We start from the raw sequence: 22,253 nt of genomic DNA, 5'->3' as shown, positions 1-22,253 counted from the left end.
CAAATACGTAGGTTTTGCCATTGCCCCGTGTTCTGTCGGTGTATTCAACCAATCCATAAAGCTGATCCTTTTTTCCATCTTGATGCATAAACATGAGGAAAGTTTTTAACATTTGGGGGATACCGCCGAGTGGACCAGTTTGCCACAGTAGATTTTGCAGAGGCATCAGGTTTCTGTTCCTTGCTGGGCAGTGACCTGTCAGCCAAAGATGACATCTGTCAGATCCCATGGTGGGGCACACTCTAATGCCTCCCGCTCCCTCGAACAGAGAATCTTCCCTTGATCTTCCCACTTCCCTGTTCCCTCGAATAGAGAATCTTCGAGGAAGATTCTAGTGGATCAAGCAGACAGCATCCTCATAGCTCCATTCTGGCCATGCAAGATCTACTTTTCAAAGCACCTTTGGTGGTTGGGCAGGAATATTACACCTCTCCCTCCTGCTCCAGAACTATTAGTTCAGTGCCGTTTGCTGCACCACAATATGGAGAATCCAACCTCAACCTTGGTTTTCTCCAGGGAGATTTAGACATTTTACTTCAGGCACCCAAGCCTTAAACTCGGTACACCTGCAGAAGAAGGCAAGTTAGATTCCAATCTTGCACTGCCACCAAAGGGGACTGTCCTTTGACCTGTCTCTTATCTTCAGTTCTAGAATAGCTACAATCACTAATACAGCTGGGCTTGCCCGTGTCTTCTGTGGAAGCTCATTTGGTGGATATGGCCATGTTTTATGAGGCGATTCAGGGTACTATTGTATTGGCTTATAAACTGGCGCAATGTTTTCTTAAGGAGTTGTAAAATGATTTTCCCCTGGTGTCCCATATTGCCTTAGTCTTGTCTTATTACTTGTATGGTGTGTGTCGCATAGCTGGGAGATACGAGGATTGTCTGGCAGCCAAGCAAGGGACGTTCAGAAGCAGTTTGCCATTTCCTGCCTCCATATCAGGACCCTTAGGCCATTCCGCACACATAGGATAATGCACTTCCAATGTGCTTTGGCAGCTGGATTGTCCTGTGCAGAAAAGGAAAATCTACTTCTAAAGTACATTGGAAGTGAATTACCTATTGTGTCCAGAATAGGCCTTCCTTGGAGGAATTACCTCCCAAATACTTGGAGGTCTCCCATCCCAATACTAGCCAGGGTCAGCCCTGTTTAGCCTCCAAGATCTGACAGAATTGAGCTAGCCTGGCCTAACCAGGTCAAGGATTGGATTTAGTACTGGCCCAGCTTATGAAGCCTTCCTTTGAACAATCAGCATGTTGTTCTATGGACTTACTTCTGAGAATGGTAGCCGATTCAGTTAGCATAACCTCTACCAAGAGACTCAGTGATCTGGCAGCTCTTGGGGTCAACCCGTCCCTCCTCAAATTTTTTAATGTACACGTGGTTTTTACATCTTAATCTGGACTCCCTCCCTATGTCCCAATAAATTGTACTACTGTGTTTTTTTCCCCTTTGCTTACTTCAGCGGTGGAGGTCTCTCTTCACAGACTGCACTAGGGCAGTCCCATTGTGTCTCTGCTGTGCACAGAAGACAACGAGGAATAACAGTTGCAGGTAAGTGCAGCTCTTTTCCAGGAAGATTTATTTACTGCACTCTGTGTCATGCTTCTGTGACTGGGCAAGACTCTGCAGCATTAACCAAATAGCCCAATACCTACACCCCTGTTCCACTGATACATTTAAAAGACGTTACTCCATTTGAATATACACAGTTTTTGTCTACTCTGCAGCAGGCAATTGTTCCCCGATTCTAAAAGTCAAAAGCGTGCTCAAGGAGAACAAAGGCGTGCTAAAAATAATTGCGACGATCCTAAAATAGGTGATTGACAATTCAAAATATTCTTTGGCATCTGCAGTGCGTGGTATGGTGTGTGAGGCTATGAGCCACATGGTGCTTTAGTGTTGGTGGGCATGCTCCTTAGAGAGAAGACACATCTTAGAGAGATGCTATCGCAGTACAAAGAAGGCCCGGGGTTCAATCCCCGGCATCTCCAGTTGAGAGGTCTCCGGTATGGAGAAAGACCTCTTTTCGGCCGGAGGCACTGGAAAAAGCTACCCCTAATCCAAGTAGAGACTTTGAGGAAGAAGCTGAACTCAGAAGAATGGTGGTGGTGGACAGTGTCGCCATGTTGTGGTCAACTTACAGCAACCACACAGGGTTGTCAAGGCAAGAGAAGTGGTTCGGCATGGTCTGCTGGTGCTTAGCATCCGGGACTTCTTTGGTGGTCTCCCATCTGGGCACTAAACCAGGGCTGACCCCACTTAGCTTCTGAGATCTGATGAGATAGCCAGGGCCATCCCAGTCCAGAAGAATAACAATTCTCACTAATGTTCCTATAGGACTGAAACTGGCCTTCACTTCACAGAACCAGAAACTGGACAGCCACCCTGCTGTGGAAAGGCGTGGTCCCATTCTTGTTTGCTTTCCCCCCAGTTTTTTTTTTTTTTAACGCCAGGGTCCAGCACAGTGCTGCGTGTCGGCTGTTCCAAAAGCTCCCATTCCTGAACAGTTTGTGCCTGTCCGGTTTCTAAACGAAACATTCAGTCCTGCTCCAGAATGTTTCTGCATGAATAACATATCATACAAGATGTTGCAGATGGAAATAGAATCTCTCTTCTGGGCTTGCAAGCCCCTCGCTTTCATGCCAAGGATAATTCCAGAAGGCTCCCCTCGCATAAGTCGTAACGGATTGCTGCCGACGGTGTGTTAAATCCATGGGTTCGGAGACCAGGACACTGGGGGAGCTCATTCACCTCTTTATTGAGACCCCATCTCAAAGGTACAAGAGGCAAAATGGAACTGAGGAAAGACCACCCAAACCCCCAACTTCTATACATACCGGAAACAAAGGATCTTCCTGCCGGTGTGCTCTGTTGGCCAGTTTCACTTTGAGCTGAGTGGATCCAGCAGAAGGGATCCAACCATGCACTGCCCAATAGAATTCATGGAATTATGATCCTGTCTCGGATTCAAGCTCAGTCCTCGATTGGTCTACATACACAACGCAGTGCTTTTCTGCTTCCCTTGTGTGCTCCATTCAGTTGTTCCACAGCCACACTGAACCTGCACTGATTTCTGGAGCACAGTCATGTCAGGAGATGTTTTGGCCCATCTATGATGGAGTTGGGGGTTCCTGGCCTATAGGGTTTGGGACCAACGTGGCTGAAGGACCCCCTACTTCCTTATAAACCTGCCAGACAATTGCAGTCATCTTCAGAGTGCTTGATTTGAGTGCCCCAGTTTTCTGAGTTTAGGCAGGTGTAAGGTTGCCAACCTCCAGTTGAGCACCTGGACATCTCCTGGGAAATACAGTTGATCTCCAGGAGACAGAGAATGGCTGCTTTGGAAGGAGGTCTCTATGACATTATACCCCATTGAAGTCCCCCTTCCCCAAACCTCTACTTTCTCAAAAAACTCATGGTCCTGTCTACTTTCAAAAAACACTCAGCAAGCACCAGAAAAAGGTATCTGGGGGCACCACACTGGGGACCCCTGGATTAGAGGTTTAATGAAGGGAGTTCTGTACATGTGACTGGGGCCTCTGGACATAGCATGACCTCTGAACATAGAGTTTTATATGCCCACAAGCTCTTCTGAAGGTTATGTTGAATATGCATGGGGACTGAGGGCAGAATCAGAAGAAAGGGAAGAAGATTGGGTTGGGGACGAAGGATCAGAAAAATCAGAAGAAAGGGAAGAGAAAGAAGATTGGGTTGGGGACCAAGGACAACCAGCATTACGTCTGCAGTACAGGCAGGTCTTCTGTCACCTTAGCTAGGTGAGGCCTATAAAGCACATTCCAAGACGACAGAGGAGCAAGGAAGGGCTATTCCTACTCAGGAAGGAAAAAATTCCAAAAGTAATTCAGATCTGCCTCTAGTGAACTAGTGGAAGCAATCCCTACCTCTCTGACCTGAAAAAGCCTCGGACGCCCTGATTTGACCACCTGCTCTGATTCTCCTGTTTTCTTGTTATATAACCTTCCTTGGGATAATGTTCATTTGGCCATTTACAGCTAATAATTGCCAGGCAACCGCCAGAGACGTGTTCCAGATACAGATTTCTTTGTCTGCACTTATTCGGCTGTTTCTCGAGAGACAAACGGCGCTTGTTTTGCGGGGCACCCGTGGCAGAATCCCAAGTACAGACCGAGGGACAAGCCTTGGACTTTGTGTCTCTTTGGCTACAAATCCCAGATGCAAATAAAGGGGAAGGGGTGTGCAGATTTTGGATGCTTCTCCCTTTTCAATTAATATTTGCCGGATGGTTCATTCTCAAAGAGAAGTATTTGTTCTAGGCCACTCTGCCTTTGGGACAGAACTGGTTTAATACCCCACTTTTCACTACCCAAAGGACTCCCCATGTGGCCTATGAAGTTTACTCCACTGAGGCCCCTCCTTGCCTACTCCTGGCTCCACTCCCAAAACCACCAGATATCTCCCAACCCAGAACTGGTAGCCCTGTTTGAAAGTCAAGATTGGCACCTTGGTTTGTGCCCTGAAACGAACTGGAAAGCTGTGTAGGTGGGCCGGGACTAACGTGATACAGTTTCTTGTGTCCACTCCAGTCAACATCTCATCTACTGCATTCCATACTAATGGATGTTTCCAAACACTTCCCAAGGGCAGCCACATGCAGAGCACATTGCAGGAGTCTGATCTAGACCTCACCAGGGCATATCTGCGGTGGGAACTTTCCCTAGCTGAACTCAGTCAGGAATGACTAAGCAAAGATCTTTATTCTACTCTGGGTTGTACAGTCAGCAGTAACCCCCTGCCTCAGCCATGGGATATTGGCACCGTGGCCGGCTGCTGACATCACCCCACGGAAGAGAGTACCAAAGTTCCACCATAAAAGGTCCAATTCAGGCCTCATTTATTGTTTCACGGATGGCAATCTTAGTTAATATATATGTGGGGCTACTTATGCCATTAACCTGTGGGTTACGACTAGGGAGGGGCACGAAATGGTTCACGAGCCAAAATTCGGAACTTCTGAATTGATATAAAGGGAAGGGGTCTTCCCCTGAACATTTACCAGATTTTTGTCTGGTTCGGCGGTTTGGGCCATTTAAACCTAAGAGCTGAGCAAGTCGGCTGTTGCTGTTAGGCTTAAATGGCTGCGAGCCATTATATCCGTGTGTTTTGCTCTCCCCCCCACACTTCAAAGCAGAGGCAAGCAAAACAGAAGGGTTAAATGGGCTGCCAGCCTTTCCTGGGTGATCCCCCACCCCTGGCACCCCCATAATGATGGAGGGCCTGAAAATTAGCCCCCCTCCACACTGGGCCATGCCACAAGCCCCGTCATTCATAGAACCAAGCTAACAATTATGCTGCCCCTTTAGCCAACTAATCTATACCACCACTCCTTGGCCCAGGGCGGGGGGAGTGAAGCCCCTTCCCCAGCTCCACTGCCACGGGAAGCCCCCTTCCTGTTGTGGGTGAGTCCGTTCTGTGACTTTCTACATACAGATAGCTTTTTATTCTAACAAGACTGCAACAACGTGTTTTAGAATTTCGGTAGACATAAAAAATAGCACCAGAACGAAACCACAGAACGAACCTGGGCCACAGCTAGTCCTCACCAAAGGTGTGTGTGCTTCAATCAACAGGCCAGGCAAGAAGGAACCATATATTGGGTGCAATAAGGAACCTGGTTTCACACTGGAATGCCATTTTTGCACGGTTCCCTGATGGGTGCTGCTCAGGAGAATGTATGCTGCCATAAACCTATTTAAGGCACAACTCCAAATCTCCTGGTTAAAGGAAAGAAACTGGGTCTGCGATTATGGCAGCCCCCCCTCCCCCATTCAGATTTCAGGACCTCCTCCCAAGTATAAAACTTAACGTACATAAATTTTATTTTGAAGGTGGGACTGTGAATATGAATCCGCTTCAGTCCTTGCTAACGTGGACAGTTTTTTTTCCCCCTCCAATGTTTTTGTGAACTACAACTGAACTCAAAAGGACTGATTAGCTGTTTTAGCAAAGAATTATCATATGGCATCATATGTCTTAATTTGGATATTATGACAGTTTACCGATTTGCCACTAATTTACCTTTTCTATATACCTGTACTCTCATGATCCTTGTTCGGTTTTGTCTGAGGAAGTGTGTAGAAAGCTCACACCTTTTTGTCTGAGGAAGTGTGAGAAAGCTCACACCTTGATTGAATGTAGGTCTTAATTTTTGTTGTTGTACTTCAGCCCACTTGAATCTATGTGTAGAGTCTTTTTTCCCCCTTTTAACTTCAGGAAACATTTTAAAAATGCAAGCTTATATACAGTCTCTCTCTCTCTCCTGCAGCCAAGAGTTTCACCACCTCAACTGACCACTGCATTCTGTATGGAGTAGAGTTGCCAGCTCCAGGCTGGAGAATTCCTGGAGATTTGGGGGTGGAGCCTGTGGAGGGTGGCGTTTTCTAATGGTATCAAGACCACTCTCCAAAGTAGCCATTTTCTCAAGGGGAGTTAATTATGAAGCCTGGAATTCAGTCTGGGGGAATCTCCCAGCATCCTTGGTGGGTGGCAACCCTAGAACTGGCTCAGAATGCTTCAAAAATGCAGGATCTTTGCAAACAAAGTTCTGGCTGAAGATGTTAATCCTGTGCAAGAGTAACAGCTAGACGTTGATTGCCTACAGCATAGTCACAAATTCCTTAGGTGCCCTCTGTAAGTAATTACCCACAGGAACCAAAAATCTGGCAGTCATGACTTGAAAACAGGAGAATTGTTGGTCAGTGCTGGCCAAAGCCCCTTGGACTCTATCCCACGCATGAATTACGTCAGTAACATTATTGGCTTAGGAAAAGGTTGCAGGAAGCGGAAATGTGTAAGGGGTATTAACGTTTATGTCATGTTGCAAAAAATATGCTCGGTTGTTTCCCGGGGAAGAAGGAGCAATCCAGACCAGCTGTATATTTTCCGCCTTTTGTTCATAGAGTTGGGTCCTAAAAACGATTCTGTTGGCTGAATAGTTTGGTGAAGTCAAGTTGGCTCTCTTTTTCACAGTCATTTCCTTGCTCCGGAATGAATAGGACCTTCATTCAGGACTGGTGGCCAACTCCATGACTTCTGTTTAAAGCACAGCTCAGCTACTGCTGAAACGAGAACATCTGTTTAGCCAAAAAGCAGACAAAAGAGAATATGATCATTCCAGAAAAAGCACACTTCTGTACAAATTACTAAAATAGGAAACAATAAGGCATAGGGATGTACATTTGGAAACAAATGAAAATCCACTTTGTCAGTCTTTGCTCAGGAGTCTTTTTGATGGTAAAATAGATAAGGGGAAGTAGGTCACATTCTTTACTCTTCTGTTCTCTGTTTCTTTGTGCCCTAGGGCAAACATTTTGTTTGCACTATCTGGCAGGCAGGCCGGCAGGCAGGCAGGGAGGCAGCTGTAGAGGAGACGGGGAGGGGGATACTGGAGGGAGGAGGGTGAAATAGATGCAAATGCATCCTGCTTCTTGTTGTTAGGTGCAAAGTCGTGTCCGACCCATCCCGACCCCATGGACAATGATCCTCCAGGCCTCCTGTCCTCTACCATTTCCTGGAGTCCATTTAAGTTCGCACTGACTGCTTCAGTGACTCCATCCAACCACCTCATTCTCTGTCGTCCCCTTCTGCTTTTGCCTTCAATAGAAGCATCCCGCTTCTAATGACAGCCAAAACCAAGGATCGAATTTCTTAATCTGCCATTCTGTTTAATTTTATGTAAAAGCCTTGCACGTGTTCACATTTGACCAGATTTCGTTAAATATACTTAAATGCAAAAGTGATTCAGAATCATGCGGGTTACTTTGACACACGTGTTGTAGTGTTTCTGTGTGAAACCCTGGACTCATGAGAGCCCACTCGGTGTAGTGGTTAAAAGTGGTGGGCTCTAATCTGGAGAGCCGGGTTTGATTTCCTGTTCATCCACATGCAGCCAGATGGATGATGTTGGGCCAGGCATAGTCCAATTAGAGCTCTTCTCATCGCACAGTTCTGTCAGAGCTCTCTCAGCCCCTCCTCCCTCACAGGGAGGGAGGGAAGACGACTGTAAGCCACTTTGAGATGCCTTAATGAAAAGCAGGGTATAAAAACCAACACTACTTCTTTAATTATTTAATTATATTTTAACTTGCATATCGCTGCTGTCAAAAACCCGCAACAGTTTACAATAAAAGAATAAAACAACAACCCTTAAAATCCCCAGACATAAAAGATGGCAATTCAATAAAATTAACCCCCCATCTCCTCCCCTGTCCAGCTCCCCGGAGTGCTTTCATCAGCGACAGGGACTGATCTTCTGTCCTCTTTCCAAAGAAATGTGGTTACCTGGCCAAAAAATGGCTCTTAGGAGCTGCTGCTATTTCTTTCACTGGAGGAAACTTTTAGCCATGTTGATGCATGCACTGTATTTCCCAGCGGGGGAAATGACAACTTACCAAAGGAGTCTTTCAGGTTTGTCTAACAGCACGTTGAGGGAAGGTCTCGGTCTTTTCTTCCCATTCACCATAATCCCAGTCTGAATTTCATTCATTCATTCATTCATTCATTCATTCATTCATTCATTCATTCATTCATTCATTCATTCATTGTATTGGGAAACACATGGACCTCCTAGATCATGACCATGACTCAGATCTGGGGATATCCCTGGAAAAATGTATTATATTGCTAGCCCTAAAGTGTGAGCAAACTTTTTCGGCTGATAAGTCTTCCAGTGCTCCATAGTTGCAGAAGCAGGCTTGCAGCTGGCAGTTTTAGACAGCTGGCCCGCGACACCGTCCAGCTGAAAAGCAAAGCAGCCGGCCCCATGCGTAGCAGTCGTGTGAACTGGCTGGAAGCCAGCTGGATGCAGGAAATGAGGTGTTCCCGTTGAAGGCAGGAAGAGAATTTTCTTGCCTCGGCTCCCACACACGGGGGAAACGGCAGTAGCCTCGGCTTCCTTGGGAAAAGATTCATTTTCTTCCACTTGACCTCATTCTCATTGATGGCCTTTCATTATTGTTTAGTGTTTTAGAGGAAAAGTGGCTCAAAGGAGAAGTCTTTCTTTGGGCATCATCTCCGGTACAACATCCTTTCAGTGAGCGGGAGCAGAGCCAGAACACAGAACTCTACAAAGCTGGCTATCTTAGCAGGGCTGTCTTAACAGTATTATACGCCACCCCCCCTGGGCTAACCGGTGCTCCGGGGCCCTGCCTACACACCCACTCACAGGGAAGCAAACATAACCTATCATAGAATAATAGAGTCGGAAGGGACCTCCAGGGTCATCTAGCCCAACCCCCTGCACTATGCAGGACACTCACAACTACCTGCCCACCCAATTTCATGCTCAAATGATCCCCCCACACACACACCGATTGCTTTGCCATACTCTCCCCACAGCAGATACCCTTTGAGATAGGCGGGGCTGAGAGAGCTCTGAGAGAACTGTGACCGGCCAAGGTCACCCTGTTGGTTGCCTGTGGAGCAGTAGGGAATCCAACCCAGCTCTCCAGATTAGAGGCTGCTGCTCAGCCACTCCACCAAGCTGGCTCTTTTGGAGGGTGGGATTTATGGCATTGTATCCCACTAAGGTCGCTGCCCCCAACCCAGACTCCATCCCCAAATTCCCAGGTGTTTCCCAACCTGGATCGGGCTACCCTCTCCCATCCCCTGGCAATGGCCAGGGGGTAGGTACCTGGAGCATATCAGTCTTTTCTGTGGCTTTGACATCTGGCACTCCAGCTAAGAATTTATTTGCATGCAAGTGGGAGATAAAGAGAGAAAACAGCCAGCCATGCATATGTGTGAATCGGCCCACCCATTTCTCTCATTCTAGATTGGCAGGGAACAGAACGGTAAAGATAACAAAGAGCCTCAGGGGTTTCTCCCAGTCTTCCAGTTTGGTAGGGTGGTCAACTGGGAACCCGGATTGTCTGCCCTCATCCTTATCCCGCATTTCAAAGAGGCCATTGGCACAGGCTGGTGATATTTCAGCTGTTGCCCTTGTAAACTTAAAGATACTGCAGAGATCCTAGTAAACAAAAAGCAGACGATTCCAGACTAAATTATTTTAGTCCACCCTCGAGGCCAAGGGTCCTTTGTCCCTTGTGACAAAGGCCCAGAGGACAGTCTGGATGGAGAGGCCCTGAAGCCGGCCTGCCGGCCACAGATTTTTGAAGAGTCACCAGCTGAACTTGAGATCTACCCCTAATAAGTGAAACCCAAGCCCTGGAACACGGTGTCATTTGGCTCTTGCGAGAGCGTCAGAATTAGAATTGTCCTCCGGCCAATTTTTTAAAACTAGCTTAAGCGTTGGGCTTCTTTTATCGAAACATGCAATTGGGCTGTTTCTTTTTCCTTGGCACCCCCCACCCAAACCCAGGTAGGATCCATCTCCAGTATATGCTATAAGGAATGACGAAAGACTGGATTGTGGTGGAAGAAAACTTTAGGCCTTTAGGATTGACTAAGTTTTATCCAAGGTGGAAGGTTTCCTGTGCAGATACAGTGAAACAGATACAGTGAAACAGAATAGCCTCCATACACCTCTTACATTTAAGTGGTGTGTGTGTGTGTGTAGGGGGGCTGTTAATTAACCCAAAAGGGAAACAGAAACCCAGCCTGACAGTTAGGAGCCTAAAAGTTGAGATGCATAAAAATTGTCTCTGTTTAGAACCCAGATATTTATAATAACACATACATAACAGGAAGAAGAAGAAGAGTTGGTTCTTCTATGCCGCTTTTCTCTACCCAAAGGAGGCTCAAAGCGGCTTACAGTCGCCTTCCCTTTCCTCTCCCCACAACAGACCCCCTGTGGGGTGGGTGAGGCTGAGAGAGCCCTGATATCACTGCTCAGTCAGAACAACTTTATCAGTGCCGTGGCGAGCCCAAGGTCACCCAGCTGGTTGCATGTGGGGGAGCAGGGAATCAAACCCGGCTCGCCAGATTAGAAATCCGCACTCCTAACCACTACACCAAACTGGATGGGGGGGAGGGGGTTGTGTGTGTTAATAAAAAAATTAAAAACATTAATAAAATCTCAGTTGTATATCCTGTCTAACACAATCAGCAGTAATACGTTGAAAATATGAGAAACAAAGACCAGATACATTTCGACCCCTAAGGGTCTTCCTTCAGTGGTCAAGTAAGTTAAAATGCACTTATATACAGTTTACCAATATACCATTTAGGGCTCACTAGGTGGTAAAAGAAATAAAAACAGGTGAAGTGATGCTTCACATTGTGTGTGTTAATTGCCCAGAAGGGCTGGCTAGCGTGAAGATGCATAAGAGATAATAGTGGAGACCTGAGGCTGGATTAAGGCAATACTCAAGATCTGGGAACTGAAGAAGAAGAGCTGGAACTTGGTTGGTTTTAGAGGATCCACCAGACTCCAGCTCTGTTCTGCTGTGTCAGACCCACATGGCTACCCATCTGAAATCCATGTTCAAATTAATTAGATCAGGGGTAGTCAAACTGCGGCCCTCCAGATGTCCATGGACTACAATTGTAGTTCATGGACATCTGGAGGGCCGCAGTTTGACTACCCCTGAATTAGATGTTGTATTACTGTGGGTGAGGAGCTGTTTGCGACTGGAGGACTGTCTGTGGGCAAGAAAAGGTCTGGACCCCAGTACTTGTGAAAGAGAGAGCCAGCCCAGTGGTTAAGAGCGGCAGCCTCTAAGCTGGAGAACCGGGTTTGATTCCCCACTCCTCCTCCACATGCAGCTAGCTGGGTGACCTTGGGCCAGTCCAGTTCTCCTAGAGCTCTTTCAGCCACCACCTCCTCACAGGGTGTCTGTCGTGTGGAGAGGAAGGGAAGGCCATTTTAGGATGCCTTTGGGTAGTGAAAAGCGAGGTATAAAACCAACTCTTGTTCTTAATTATTCAGCAGAGGTTATAAATAACGGATGATGCGTTGAACTGTTTTGAGTTGAGAACCAGTGGTCTATTATTCTCTCTTCTGGGCCTGTCTTGCAACAGGTTTTCTCTGAGTACCATTCTGGCTTTGTTAATCTGTTTCTGGACTCCATCCAATGAGTACTTAACTGGCCACTGGGCTCAAACGCCGTTCAGCTGCTTCAGAGTCCAACACAGGGACATGCCTGAATTTATTGTCGCGAGAGATTTGGAGAGCGCCTTGGCTTGAGTGATTCCTATACCACCCAGTTTTCCCTAGGACCTGAAACAAAAGGAAATAAAAGACAGGCACTATGACTCAGTGGAGGACGGTGTGCCTTGCATAAGAAAGGTTGAAAGTTCAGCTCTTCTTCAGCTGAAAAGCTACAGGTAGCAGAACTGGAAAAGTCACCTTTTTCTTCACGGCTTTGTCGACCTGCCTGCACACAGCTGCACAGTTCAGGGCTTCCTGGATTGTTGGTCTGACAAGAGTTTCTAGCCCACTTTTGTGACTGGAATAGAGTTAGAACTACTGTCAGTATCTCTGATTGCCTTATAAAGACAGTGTGCTTTTACGGGCAACCTATAATATAAGGTGACCAGATTGTCCCATTTTTGAAGGGACATCTGGGGGTACCTGGCAAATTGTACTTATGTTGAAATTAAAAATATATATTACAATACATAGAATTTTTGCGTTCTATGAAACTTTTTGTTGCTCTATATAGACCAAATTTTTAATCAAGAACCCCCCCCCCCCCCCCCGGTCAACAGCGTCCCACTTTACCAACGTTAAAATCTGGTCACCTTATTGTAATACAAACCTTTTCAAAAAGACGCATGTACAGAAAACACCCTAAATCAATCCTGCCCAGGTGTTTCTACCTCATATATGGTGTGATGCGCTGTAATTTGTTACAGTAGGCCATGAATCTCTTCTTGTGGTAACTGTACTTACAGAAAAATGTTCATTGCTGTGAAGTTTCCAATATTTCTGGATGTGTGTGTCATCGACCAATGGCTGAAAGCCAAATATATGTTGGCCGTCTATTCACAGATTTCCCAGCCGTCCTGAACTGAGAGGACAAAGATGAGAGCAGAACGATAGGCCAAGGAAACCTTCACTGTAACACCAGTTTTCTTGGTAAATTTAGTGGCGGAAGACAGAGAATTCTTCCTTCTCGTGTCCCCTGCTGTGTAACCTAATCACCAGTATCTGGTTGCCCTGATGGAAGTGAAGGTCTATTTTTAAAACCGGGTCATTTGTGGGTCTCAGGAGCAACAAGCCAGGCACCCAGCAGTCATGAGATCCACATTAACATACGAGGACAACATGCAGTTAGATAACCGCAAGGGGTTCCTCATGCAAAAATACCACTGGCGCAGCCCAAGGCTAGCGATCCTTGTTTAGCGATCCCCCCTTTGTGGGAACAAGGGGTATTAACTTAGCTCTATGTTAGGAAACACTCCATCTCGGCAAACTGGGAACGGCCGACGTTATGGGCGGGGCTGCGAGAAACCGGACCCCGCCTGGCACAGTGCCGAGATAGAGTGACTCCTGCCAGCGATTCGATCTACGTGCTGAGCTGCATGAGTCACCCCTGCAGTGTTGTCAGTCACACCTGGGGAATGCCCTGAAACTGAGGAGCTCCCTTGGCATGGATGGAAACGGACCGGCTCCCCATGGACGTTACTTTGCAGAAGCACCATAGCATGGGCATCCTGTCCTGACTCTGGGGATGTTGACCTTGGGGAGCGATTGTGTCACTAACGTATACTAATTGGGCCTGAGGGAGGGTTCATTAACGGTGTTTATGAAGGATCCTACCTATGGTCTGGCCGGTATTGGAAGTGACTCACTGCTAATATACCTGAAGTGCAGCAGCCACTATGCAAACACAGGTTTAAGGGTGCTAATGGTGCCTAAACTCAGTACCCTTGCATGCATTCTTGTTGACCTGTTGGCGTTTTTAATGCTATCTTGTTGGTATTATGGGAGGGGGGTGTGGCATGGTATAGCCCAATTGTGTCCTACCTCAGGAGGTAAGTACATGGATGGGAGGCCACCAAGGAAGGCTCTGTAGAAGAAGGCAATGGCCAACCACCTCTACTTCTCACTCACCTTGAAGGCCCCTTGGTGGGAGAAGCTAAACAGGGTCAGTACTTGGACGGGAGACCACCAAGGAAGGCTCTGTAGAAGAAGGCAATGGCCAACCACCTCTGCTTCTCACTTGTCTTGAAAGCCCCTTCTGGGAGAAGCTAAGCTGGGTTAGTACTGGATGGGAAAACACCAAGGAAGACTCTACAGAAGAAAGCAGTGGCAACCCACCTCTGCTTCTTGCCTTGAAAGCCCCTTGCTGGGATCACCATAAATTGGTTGGGACTTGACATCACTTACATACATCCTTCTAAGGCCAATTCCAGGTTTCATTGGGCCCAAGGCAGAGAATTCCCGGGGGACCTCCCCTTCCTCTGCTTCCTCCTGTGCCTCCCACTTCCCTGTCCACCTGCCTGCATTCTCCTCCCCCACTAAACCATCGATCCTTATTCCACCCACTTGCTCATTTTCCAGGTTCCACCGCCCTTCCCTGACTATGTTGGGCAATGCCTGCAACTTGGACTGTAGGTGGCAACTGGGCTCACAACACGTAGATAAGCAGCTGGGGAATCAAGTGGGCGGAAGGCAGAGACAGTGGGCCCCACCAGAATACCTGGACCTTGGCAGCTGCCCCAGCTCAGGGTATGCCCTGAATTCTCATCCTATTGTTTCTCTCTTCCTTCAACAACAAGGTTGGATCCAACGCTCCCAAGCTGGATGCAAAGTGCTGGGGTTAACCTTGAAAGTCCAACGTGGCTTGAGCCCCACATCATTGGAGGTTAATCGCTTTCCTTGTGAGTTCATTAAGAGATGTCCCACAGAGCCTGCTCTACCAACCAGGTAAGTTTTGCAGGTCGGGGGCTTTTTCCAGAGATATTGCTGATTCTTTGCTTTCCCGAAGAAGCAAGTGACAACTGAATACGTATAAAGGCAGAAAAATCTTTCTCGGTTAGTTTTTAAGCTATGGAGGAGAGTGAATGTTGAACCTTGCCTGATTTGAATAATCCCCATTTCATTTTCCTTTTTTTTTCCCTTGTGAGAAATGAACTCGTAAGCCTTTTTTCCCCCACCAGCTTCTTTGTTCCCCTTGTGCCAATGTTTTCTCTTGCTCTAATTGACCTATTTTTGAGATTGCTGAAACGGCACCCGTTGTACCTGAAGGGTTAGGAAATAAATAATGATGGAAATGAAACAAAATAATTTTCGGTGAAAGTGACCCGGGGAGGGGGGGGGAGAGGGGAGGGAGGCAAGCCAAAATTGGTGGCAAGAACAGTTACAAAACGAAGAAGAAGCAAAAACTGCAGCATCAACTCATTCTTGCTTTTAGTAAAAGTGTTGCTGGTGTAAACAGTATTTATTTAATTTGCTTATTTACACCATTTATGCCCTGCCTTTCCCCCCACTGAAGACCCAAAGTGGCTTACCTCGGTCTCTCCTCCATTTCAATCTCTCCATTGTAGTTGTGAATTTCCTGCGTGTTGTGGGTCCCTTCCAGCTCTATGATTCTATGATTTTATCCTCACAACAACCCTGTGAGGTGGGTTAGGCTGAGACAATGTGGATTTCAAGCTGGATCTCCCAATACTAGTCCAGCACTATTAGGTGTGTTTATGAGCCTCTTGTGGTGCAGAGTGGTAAGGCAGCAGACATGCTGTCTGAAAGCTCTGCCCATGAGGCTGGGAGTTCGATCCCAGCAGCCGGCTCAAGGTTGACTCAGCCTTCCATCCTTCTGAGGTTGGTAAAATGAGCACCCAGCTTGCTGGGGGGTAAACGGTCATGACTGGGGAAGGCACTGGCAAACCACCCCGTATTGAGTCTGCCATGAAAACGCTGGAGGGCGTCACCCCAAGGGTCAGACTTGACCTGGTGCTTGCACAGGGGATACCTTTACCTTTACCTTTATGAGAGAGAAGAGACATAATGCGGCGGACATAAGAGTAGAGTCACAGCACAGCATTTGTAGAGTATTGCTTTGCAGATCATGGGTCCTCTATTTAAAAAAAAAAATTCACTATATGCTCTGTCCAGAACTGCAGAATTTGAATCCACATAAAAATACCTTTCTCAGGTTTTGGTCAATATTTATTATTAATGTGAAACATTTGCATGCCCCCTCTCGAGAGAGCTGGTTGAGCAAGATGATAATAATTTTTAAAAACCCAGTTAGTTATTCAAAAGTCGCCGTTGCTAGAAAATAATCATTAATAACGCAAGATGAAAACATGGGCCCCGTCCACAATAAACCCACAATACGGAATAGGATTGCAGTGTTTTTGCTTTGGGTCAGAAGGGAAGATCCCAAAGAAGAGACAGCATCCCCAAGAAACCAAAGAATTACGCTCTCAATTAAAAAAAAATTTTTTTGCAGGATGGTTTATGGCACCCAGCCAACTTTTAAGCCATCCCCCTACACCTGTGATTCCGTTTCAGCATGCCTTGGTAACCTTATTTTCTTCAGCAAAATGAGGACTCTGTGTCAACACAAAGCCAGTGATTGGTGGTCATGTTTACACGCTGTGCAGCCTGACCTAAATTACACCACCCTAAGAACGGCTCAACATGGCCAGGTTTGCTTTCCTCATGAAACACATTACCTGTGTTTGACTGCTTCCCTTCAACATTGTTTATTCCCTTTGGCTCAATGCTTTTTTCCATCCCTTGGTAACTCTGGGCTTCAAGGGCCGTTTCCCAGAATCATGACGTATTTTCATGCAGGGATCACCGAAAGATTGATTTCATTGTGCAAACAGCTCCGGTCTAAAGAGTGTTTAATATTCTCGAGACATGATATTCCGCACAGCGCCCTCAAATGCGTTTCCTGAAGCTTGTTGTTGGCCTGTTTCTTGGTGATAAAATCCAAAGGGTCTTGGAAAATTCTATGGACTTAGGCAGATTGTGAGTGGGTGGGCAGAAGGGGTTGTGTCAGTGCTTGGCTCTCGTGGCTCTTTCTTGCATGCCCAGGGAAATGCCCACTGCCACTTTAGGGTCTGGATGAGAATTTCTTCCAGGCCAGTCTGACCAGGGTTTCTGTATCTTGGGAGGGGGGACACCATCTGGGCATGGAATCGTGGTGACTGTGGGTGGGCAGGTAGTTGTAAGTTCCCTGCGTTTTTCAGGGGGTTGGACTAGATGACACTGCAAGGGGGGGACGACACGGTATTCCTTAAACAGTGCCCTAGGATTTGGGCTGTAGAACCAAATCAGAAATCTGAAACTTGAAAGTGAATCCCACTTGGTAGAGAACTTACTTCTGGGTTGACATTGGGGAAGTAAAAATGAACCAGAGTGAAGACATGTTAGAATGGCAAGGTCATGTAGGCCAGGTATAGAGATGACATCCTGCAGGTGAGACTGAGAGATCCCCCAGAATTGCTGTTTATCTCTGGACTACATTTCCCCTGGAGAAAATGGATGCTTTGGAGGGGGGACTCCATGGCAACATACTCATTAAGGTCCCTGTCCGCCCCAGCCTCTACCCCGAAATTTCCTGGAGGTTGCCAACCTGGATCTGACAATTCCCCCCCTCCCCTGTCAGCGGCCAGCAGGGGAAAGACCTGGGGGACCCTAGCTAGACAGGACGTGCTGCGACTGCAGAAATAAAGAAGAGTTGAGACCTTGAAGACAGAACTAACTGGTCTTAATCCTCCCACAGTAGCTGCAGAGAAAAGATACCAAGAAATCAGTTAACATAAGCAGACCTAGGCTGCACAGTAACTAACTGGCCCAAAAGTATAGGTTCAGTTTTATTCTTGGTGTCATTTCATTTAGGAAAAAAATGGCACTTCTAGGGAAAAGATCTCGAATAGATGTGAAACCCCAACACGTTTCACATCAAGCTTCTCCAGGGGGCTATCAGCTCACAGTAGAATGTTACTTTCCCTTCTGTAAGTATTAAACTCAGTAAAACTAAGAACTTGAACTGATTTGGCCCTGCAGAAGCTTGATGCAAAACGAGTTGGGGTTTCACAAATATTCCAGCTCCCTTCCCTACAATCACCAAAAGTTTCTTTCGGTTTTCTTTGTTGGACTCTGCTCGGCCCTTTTCTTTTTTCAGTGATTTCTTTCACGGTGGCTCTGACTCTTGTTGAACCAGTTTAGGTTCCGTCACTTCCATTCATTTCTGGAACCCGTGGGTTTGCCCTGGCCAAGAGTCCACCCCCTCCTTTAAATACTCTGATTGACACTTGGGATAGCAGCTGTAGGCAGTGCTCATGTCACCCGGCTAGTATAACCTTCCCCTCTTCTTCCTTGTGCTTCTATTTTTTGACCAGTCAACCTCTAGTCGGGCTGACTGTTCCACTCGTTTGCGGGGGGAGAGGAGAATTCTTTTTTAAAAATTCTGTTAACACAAGTAGAAAATGCAAGGCAACTGTGATAGGGGTAAGTTTAACACGCTTGTTCTTTCCCTTGACGAAGCCAATATGGGGCAGATTAGCATTCATATGATTTTGACAGCTTTGGAGCTCTTAAAAAAGCTATCTGGAAGGTTCTGGTTTCAAGCCTTCCGTAGCATTGTGTGTTGAAAGAACTGTTAATTCCCCATCTCTTTTAGGTATAATATTAACGGGAAAGGATGTTATATGATGCCGTCGCTTAAGTCATTGGGTGTGTTTGGGGAACAAATTGGGAAGAAGAGATTTCGAAGCATTCAGGTGGCGTTTCGTTGAGAAATTCTTGTGTGTTCTGCGTCATTTAGGTAAACGTGGGTCATTAGACTAGATAAAGGTGTATTAGGTAACCGATAAAATCATGGATTTCTAAAAAAAACAATGCATTTTTAAGCAGATGAAAAAATATTAGTCACTTAGAAACTCTTGTTCTGTTAAGCCAAGTTTTCCTTACCAATATGCTGTTAATTTTTATAATAAGCTCATCCCACCCACCCCCAAAATGCCACTTCTTTCTTATTTGAAATTGTGTCGACTGTCAGTGCAAGATAGGACTGAACTCCAGAGCAAATCCCATATAATGCGTTGGTGATCCAAAGGATCCTGGGACATGACATGAGAGGGCCAGGGGTTAGGCTTGCTTGGGTGAAGTTCATTTATTTAATAATTCACAGCCCTGCACAGCTACTCTGAAGTCCATGCCAGGGGTGCTTGAGGAAAAGAGGGTGTTGCTGATCTACATTCCCCCCCTCCAATTGGCAGTCAGCTTCATGGGGTACAATAGAGCCGACAGCAAGGACAATAGAGAAGGTTTCAGACTGGGGGCTGGGAGAATTTAGACCAACTCTTCCCAGATCTTCAGAACGTCCTTGTCTCACTACAGGCACCTCTAATTTAACTCTCAGTTGCTCAGGACACCCACTCTGCTGCTATTGTCTTTTGCTTGTCAAGTCAAAGCTGATTTGTGGTGACCCCGTGGGGTTTTCAGGGCAAGAGATGTCCAGAGGTGGTTTTCCACTGCCTGACTCTGCCTTGCTATTCCTCGATGGTCACCCATCTAAATACTAGACAGGGCTGACCCTGCTTAGCTTCAGAGATCTGACAGGATCGGTCTAGCCTGGGCTACGCAGGTAAGGAACCCATTCTGCCTCGCCTTACTCAGGATTACCAGATGCAAGGGAACCTTCACGAGTTGGAAATGGGAAAGTTAGCCCAGGCAGCTCTTCTTAACTATACGTGGAACTGGGGGTCCTTGCTAGGAACCTTTCCATCCCACTGTGTTCTTGCTGTGCCACAAGGAAGGAGCCGTGGGTTAGTGATAGAACATAGGCTTTGCATGCAGAAGGTGCCAGGTTCGATCCCCGGCCTTGCCCAGGTATGGCCCTTGGGTGGCAGAATTTGGGAAGGACTCCTCTCGGCCTGAGACTCTTGGGATCTTATTTACCCATCAGAGGAGATGCCTCTGAGCCATGTAGACTGGTGGTCGGAAGCCACTTTGTATGTTCAGCTGCTGCTTGTAGTAATTGTTGGCCAGCTGTAACCCTCCATATGTGTGTGAGTATGTGTGTATGTATACACATGTGAGATAAGGGGGAAAGGCCAAGCTTGATAAATGGTTGTGCATCAATATTCCCCACTTATCAATCAAGAAACCACAAGTGATAGAGATGTGGACTTTACTACTGGAGGATGTAGGATTGCCAGCTCTGGGTTGGGAAATCCCTGGAGATTTTAGGGGTGGAGACAGGAGTGGGCAGGATTTGCAACAGGGAGGGACCTCAATGGAATATAAAGCTTTGGAGTCCAAAGAAGCTATTTTATCCAAGGGAAATGATCTCTGTCTCCTGGAGGTGAGCTATAATTTCAGGGCATCCCTGGGTCCCACCTTGGGACTGGCATCCCTCGGCTGGCATCTTCTCACAGGAAGAAACCGCTTTCAAAGAGAATTAGATAGGTTCATGGAAGATGATGAATGGCTACTATCCTTAGTGGCTGAAGGGGAATCTCCACATTCAGAAGCACTGAGCCTCTGAATCCCAGAACCAGGAAGTAACATTAGCAGAAGGCCTCAGCCTCAGAGAAGCTGGTTGGCCGCTGTGTGAGACAGGAGGCTGGACTGGATGGACCACTGGTCTGCTCCATCAGGGCTCTTCTGATGTTCTTAAGCAGTGGTCCCCAACCTTTTTATCACCGGGGACCACTCAACGCCTTCTACTGAGGCCCGGTGGGGGGGGTAGTTTACTCCTCTACTCTCAACCACTGCCCTAACGCTCTCTGATCGCTATGGTAATGTTTAAACTTCCCTTCAAAATAAGATACAGACACGCCACAACAATGAACATAAGGAACATTTTATTTTCATGGAAATTTTAACTCATGACAATGACAAATCAATGGGAACCCTGAGCTTGTTTCTCTGCAACGAGATAGTCCCATCTGGGAGTGATGGGAGACAAGGACACCCGAAATGAGTTGTAAAGGGCCGGGGGGGGAGAAGGCGTCCTTCGTGGCCCACCTCCAATTAGTCAAAGGACCACATGTGGTCCGTGGCCCACAGGTTGGGAATCGCTATTCTTAAGCACCTGGACCAGGGCAGCAAGTAACACTGACAGGTATCTGTGGCACTTGGGCTCCAAGAAAATGGTCTCCAGTCGAAAGGTAAAGTTTAGTTATTGCAACGCAGTGGCTGTAAACCAAGGTACCTTTCTTAAAAAATGGACTTTGGCGCTTAGCCTGTGCTCCCAAATCAGGGTCAGATGATTATCCGCTGAACTTACAAAACCAGACTTGTTTCAACATCTGTTCCTTGTGAGCAAAAGAGAAATTTGCTCTTAGAATTACAAATTTTATGTAACCCCCCACCCCTTTTAAGCCATCACAAAATGCTCCACCACTGAGAAGATTGTTCTATTTAATGTATGAAATTTAAATCAGTTTTTTTTTTTAAAGATCAGGGACATTTAATAGAGAAACCTGTAGGAAAAAATGGCAAATTAGTTTAAAGAGGATTCTTCTCCCCTCTCCTGTTCTGCACCTTAGTTTCAACTTGGTGTTCCTTGTGTGTGTGTATGTGTGTTTGCGATCCAGTGACACCTGACTTATGTCAACTCCATGTGGTTTTCAAAGCAAGAGATGTTCAGACATGGTTTGCCACTGCCTACCTCTGTGTCACAATCCTGGACTTTCCTGGAGGTCTCCCATCCAATATTATCCAGGGTCAACCCTGCTTAGCTTCCAAAGAACAAGATCAGGCTATCAGGCTACCTTATAAACTTACATCAGCAAAACTGACTTTGTGGTGATGTCACCAAGGGGAAAGGAAGCCAAGTCCGACTGAGGGCCAGTGTAATGCTGGAAGCACTGCCCTCACCCTGAACACGCCAACCAACTTCTAGTTATTTTGAGTTACGCCCACCACTGCTTGAAAGGTCGGTTTCGTTCAAGTGGGTGAAATAATCTGCCCCGTTCGGTATTGGATCGAGCATGGCCTGACCTGAACTGCCTTTTGTTTTGTGACTTTACAACAGCCCAGCCTGGAACGTGGAACAAGAGAATCTTCTGATCTAGGTAGGACCTGGCAGGGGAAAGGTTTAATCTGTTCTGGTTTTACATACCAGGCTTCAGTTTTATGACTGTCCTCCTTCAGAATGCAAATATATTCATGTGGTTGGAATACTCTCTGTGCTCACATTAACTGGGGGGGGGGGGTCTAGCTCCCACAGTCTTTTTCATCTCAGGTTTTCCTGCAAACGTAGGGCTTTTCTCAGGCTTGTAAAAAGATCTGTCTTGCCTGTTCATGGCTCCAATCTCTGGATTTAAGCATCCACAGATGGGTCCACGTTGAAATTTATATATATATTGGTAGACCCAGCATGACAAAAGTTGT

The 22,253-nt window shown here is 46.6% G+C and overlaps 1 protein-coding gene across 1 annotated transcript in view; it reads left to right on the top strand.

Annotated features, from left to right (window-relative positions):
* Positions 1-18,341: 18,341 nt before the first annotated feature.
* MAPK6 (mitogen-activated protein kinase 6) overlaps positions 18,342-22,253 on the top strand; it is a 32,508-nt gene continuing 28,596 nt past the window's right edge. Inside the window, exon 1 of the mRNA XM_077318384.1 lies at positions 18,342-18,359. The gene's annotated coding sequence lies outside the window, so the exon portion shown is untranslated. The remainder of the gene's footprint in view (positions 18,360-22,253) is intronic.

This window comes from Paroedura picta, chromosome 18, assembly GCF_049243985.1.
Source record: "Paroedura picta isolate Pp20150507F chromosome 18, Ppicta_v3.0, whole genome shotgun sequence".
NCBI lineage: Eukaryota > Metazoa > Chordata > Lepidosauria > Squamata > Gekkonidae > Paroedura > Paroedura picta.
The sequence above is the reverse complement of the archived record's forward strand: the minus strand, read 5'-3'. Positions and strand labels throughout refer to the sequence as shown.